The following is a 5,882-nucleotide window of genomic DNA, read 5'->3' on the forward strand; positions in this document are numbered from 1 at the left end:
GAGAGAGAAACCCACGGGGCTGATATGTCTTAACGTTCTTCCACATGTCTGAGAAGATCTGAAGGTGGAAGAGTAGGAGGAAGCACTCGGAGGAAGCTCACAGGTCTGAAAGTCCTTCTCAAGCTGCACAATACAAACAAAATTGATGGAAAGGATCACTTACATTAAGAGCAGTACGGGCATGGAATTCATTATAGAGTAAGGATTGTGACGCCGACCACAATAGGTGCATCTTAAAAGTATACAAGTACCACTAAATTGTTTATCTATATATAAATCCTCATAAAGGGCTTACTTTGTTAATAAGCAAAACGTTAAACCTCGAGAATGTTGAAGGTTTTGCCTTGTTCTGGATGGACAAACCTTTTACGTTCCGTGACAGAGGCGCCCTCGGCAAATATATCCTCTGGATAGGTGAAAGTATTTACAAGAGATCCGCTCAAGCAAAATAAGACCAAAGCTTACCTCCATGATTCCAGTGCGCCATTTGTCACGATTAAGATATTTAAAATACATTGTGATGATCATTATCTAACCCATGCATCAACGCTGTCACCGCAGCACTAAAGAGGTTAACTTTTTCCTCACTTTATACTCTACGTCCGAGCCGATCAATCCACGGATACCATCAATCCTAAAATGCTTGCCTTGCATTAGATTGCTAAAAGGAAGGTCTGTCCCGTTGGTAATTGATGCATGGAATTGTTAAGGGTATTTCTGCTTTTAAAGATTCTATAAAAGCTGTTTATATTGTTTTTTAGAATACAAGTCATGCCTGGGAATAATCAAATTATAGCCATTTATCTTTTATTAGGAGTAGGACACGTCATACATTATGAACCTAAATATAAAGATATACCGTATATATATATATATATATATATATATATATATATATATATATATATATATATATATATATATTTCTTTCTGATGTACCATCAATACTTTTGAGACACATCCTTTCCATTCTTTTAGATGATTTTAACGGGCGGTATCTTTGTTCAGAATTTATTCCATCTTTTTTTGGGGGGACGATCGTGTCTATATATATATAAAGCTTTTCTATAGAGTTTCATTTCATCTTTGTCACGTGCTCTCCACTGGAAAATCAAATATCCCTCAATATCACCCTCTATTTTAGTCCTAGGTTCTCTGGTTCCAGTATAATCGCTAAAATGCTGAACTTCTTTCTTTGAAGTTAAAACACAGGTAAAATAATACTAAAGTAAAAATAATACTTTCCATCCTGTGTAATTCAATCAATGACTAAGCATATTAATATAATAACATCACCCTAAATATGTATAAACGAAAATGTGGGCTCTTTGTATGTGTTATATGCATTTTAAGAATGCCATCAATAGTAAGAAGAGTGAACATGTGCAGATAAAGCAATGTGCTGCCCATGCAGCTGTGTTTTTTTAACTCTCAAAGTTTTCTTTGGTTTTTTTTTAAACAATAGTAAAAATAAATATACGACATTGGCAGACTAATGGACTGTGGTTAGTGCATGACACTACAATATGACATCATAGTAACGTTAGGAAGGCGTAAGGATACACAAACATGGATTGTATTTGTTCCATAAATACATGAATGGCAGTATCACTTGTGTAACAGAATTGAAGACAAGAATAAAGAACGAGAAATATAACAATAAGATCATATTTATTACTCCCCAAAAAAATGAAGAAAAAATACAGCACTAATTGCTTTTCTCAGTTTTAAGGTTATATGCTCATGAATTATATATTCATACATGCAGGGGGGTACATAGAGATATATATTGCCATTTATCCCCATGGGGGGGAACCTGTGGTTTTTAACATGTACCTCTTTCTAACCCAGATGGGGTCCATAGCAGAAATATAAACTATGTTTATAAACCATGTATGCAAGTAGTTACTGGGTCCGTAAGATTGATACATAGCTGTGCCCAGATTTAATGCCAATATTATACATTCGTTTTATTTTATATTATACAGAAATGCATGGAATCGGATTTCAGGGTTGCTTCTGTCTTTGACACTTTTAAGGTGTTAAGCGTATGGTGCCCTACATCAAGCAGGACTTTGCTAACGAGCTTGTAAACAAAGGTCTAACAACCCCCGACAGCTTCAAGCATTAACTTCTGATTTTACCAAGTGTGACTAGTCTTACTAATCATCCCTCGTACCGCAGACATACAAGCCTCCACAGCGACAGTAATGAAATGATTGATAAAAATAGAAAAGAGGGCTGGTGAATAGCCGGGCGGGAGAATAAAACGGGATAACGTGTCACTATTTCACCCCATGCAATATGACAATCATGAAAAAAAAAAATCAGCAATCACAGGGAAAAAATAAAAAAAAAATATCAGTGATTGTCACCTCAACCGTTATAATAAGCATGGTACCACCATAACAATGCTTGTCGATGATAAGTGTAAAAAACTATTCCCTGCTCTCGAAGATTCTATAAACAGAGACACATTTCAACAAAAAAGTAATGAGTGAGTGTGAGGTCATCACAGGCAAAGCTAGTATATATGGCAGGTCCAGGTTTTCTGTCAGATTTGTGTTCTCCATCCGGAACACATCTCATCGTTTGCTGCTTTAGTGATGAAGGTCATTGTCATGTCCATTCATGAGCTAAAAAAGAACTGAGTTAAGTGATATTTCGGCCCTCAGTAATAAAGACATAAAGCAGGAGCATCTTAATGTTGGCCCCCAAGTTCGCCCAGAAAGGCACATATGGATCCATCAGCACCTGTCATTCAGGTCTACGCTAATTATGAAGACATATGTCAATGTAAGAAGGAACAAGATACCTACAGTTTTGTTGGGCTCATGATTGATCGCTTTTAATATGTCATTTGAAGTGCCTAACAACGTAGGACACTGTCATGAAACTCACATGATTTCAAGTTTGAAGCCAGTTTCGGATACATTGTCAATTTTAACAATATTGTTAATTTTCATTTTAGTGCTGCGTGCTCCATAAATAAAATGCAATGTAAGAAGATTTAGTGTAATTGATGTCAATCAAATAACTTTACCTCTCTGTAGGAGACATAGAGTTGGTTGTACATCCCTGCACAGCTCTGCCACCATCTGAAAGTTTAAGAGTGCATTTAACCAAGGATTTTCCCAAGTGGATGCAATAAAAGACTGAAGAAAACATTTATTCCCCGTCGTCCTAGACCCATCTAAGGAAGAAACCTTTGAGGTCCCAAAAGACTACATGTTTTTCCACTTTGGCCCAATAAATATTATCACCTATGACTCCGTCCTAGATGTGAGACAAGTCCAAGAAAAAAAATCTAATAAACAAGAAATCTTTAGATGTGTCATGAGATACGGCTTCTTGCTTTGTGCTGCTTCGCTGATAGGCATAGATGCAGAGAGGGGTATATTCAACTCCCAGATATCACTAAGTGTCATCAAAGGCAAACACATGAGGATCTGCTGCAAGAGAGGCAGAATTGGCCCTTATAATGTATACCTAAATCAGTGAGGAGAGTATTAAGAAAGGCCCACGTTACCTATACATTATCCCGAGTCAGCACGGACCTTCTAAATGCTTGCAAGCCTATCAGGAGAATAACAAAAACAATTATATATATATATATATACAGTATAGTAGATTATGGAAAGGGCCAGGTATAATTAGCCGATTGTCTCCCATGGATGCGATATTAAAAATAAAGGCCACAAGGACCTGATATCTACACAGTCATGATGAGTTTATTTGAAAACCTTAGATTTAGTGGTTTGGACCCTTTCTTATGCACAGTGTGTGGTTGTAGAATACAGGTTTATAATATATATTATTCATTGGCCACTCGTGTAGCTTCAGGCTGATAATAACGGTTGCCACCATTGAAAAAAGACCAGGAATTATTAACTCACAATATAAAGCAGGATAATGAGCCTATTCCAGTCAAGATTCTTGTGAAATGTGACTTTTAAAAAAAATTAGATAAGTGCCCCTTAAATGATTTGATTCCTGGAACAATTACTAGTGTGACTAATTTAATAAGACATATAAGACACTTCCCGAGACTGAATAGTCTTCATCCTCGGCTCAGCTTTGTCATTAGATGGAGAACTCGTCCTTCCTATCTCGGTGTAAATGTTTACGTATGATGGACAGAACTCATCACTTTATTAAAATCCTTATCAATACGTTTCCGCTTTTCCACCACATCTTTTAATGCCATCCTTGTGTGTCGAAGCATCTCTTGTGGTTATTTCTTTTCCTTATTATGGTAGCTGCTCTTTTAAGAAATGGGAAGGAAAGAAAGGATTCGAGTCCCAAAATCTCTTCTGAATAAAGGACACTTGCGTAGAATGTTTGTAAAAAAATATATATTTTCATGCTGCATTCAATAATGTTTAGATCTTAAATGAAACAGAAATTTCTGCAGCCTTTCATGTGTTATTTCATTCTATTGATGAGTCCAAATTTCTTTGTATATAAGCACTGGGTCTCAAATTGGATGAAAAAAAATGTCCAAAAATGACTAAATAAGTGATTAAACAGCACACAAATACCCAATATTTAAAAAAATGTTCCAACAGCAACAAGTTGTGCTTAATTTGTGATGTTATAGCAGCTCTCATTCTTTATTATTATTATTTATTATAATTTCTATATAGTGTAGTAAAATGTAGAGGTCCTTTGTCATATACACTTACTTACTTACACACACACACACACACACACACACATATATATATATATATATATATTAGGATTTACAAGGATGCTCTGTGTATTGATTAGGAGACAAGTTAAAATTTTAGTAAATCTAATTTAATTCAAAGAGATTAATTAAATCAGCATGATTTTCTACTTTGATCTATTACACTATTGATCATCAGTGTATTCCAGTCGTTGGTGCAAGAAGGTTAATTATACAAATTGATCAATGAAAGAAAAAAAGTAAGAAATGATTCATTATATTTCAGTAGAAATATTTTTGGCATCATGGAAGTAAATTCAATTGTAGTTTGCATGCAAGCGTTATATACCGATGCGCTGTGTGCGTAGCTTAAAGTTTTATTTCTAGTTTTTAAAGGGAAAAAAGTAGGCGAAGTGCATGAATGAACTTTTTAAAGTATACAGTTCAGAAGTCGCATACTGCTGCATTCACTAATCAACCAACTATGATCATTGAGCTGCCTATAGAAATATCTAGTATATTAGAGACAAGTTTATGTTCTGGACTTCAACATCACTTTAAGTTAGGGTGCCCCAATGGTTCCTTTAACCAAAGACACTTATGGAAAATATAAACCAAAGGACTTTGTTTAAACCATCACTCCCATGTATGATTGACTTCGTACCCTTCAATGAACCATATGATCACCGAACTTTAAAAAAACAACTGCATAACCGGCCTCTATAATGTTTCATATAGAAACCACTTTTTTGCTTATGATTAATCCAGGAAACATGGAACCATGCATAGCCCGAAGGCTTGAACTATGGTTCTACCAAATAAGCACGCATTATAACTACATAATCAAGCTTTCTGGACTGGTCCTTATTGCAAGGTTCCCGGATTTATATAACACACTTGGTCATTATAGAAACCTATAGCAGAGCCATTCAACCTTTGATGAACACATTGGTGGCCACCTTAATTATTGCCCGGCTCCTCTTGACAAGGACCACAAGCCCTTGGCAACATCACAACCATTGCCCATTAGAAGAAAGCTACCTGAAAACCCTTATTGCTTATAAGTTATGGTGGCAATCACATTATTCCACTGTCTTCCGTCAGCCTTTCCACTGAAAGGATCCTTCTATTGGATAGAATAGTGCGTGTATTTTAAATACTGTTCAATCATTTGTTCTTCTCCAAGGTCACAAGCCAACAAGGACACAAT

The sequence above is a fragment of the Spea bombifrons genome, chromosome 8 (assembly GCF_027358695.1).
Source record: "Spea bombifrons isolate aSpeBom1 chromosome 8, aSpeBom1.2.pri, whole genome shotgun sequence".
Lineage (NCBI taxonomy): Eukaryota > Metazoa > Chordata > Amphibia > Anura > Pelobatidae > Spea > Spea bombifrons.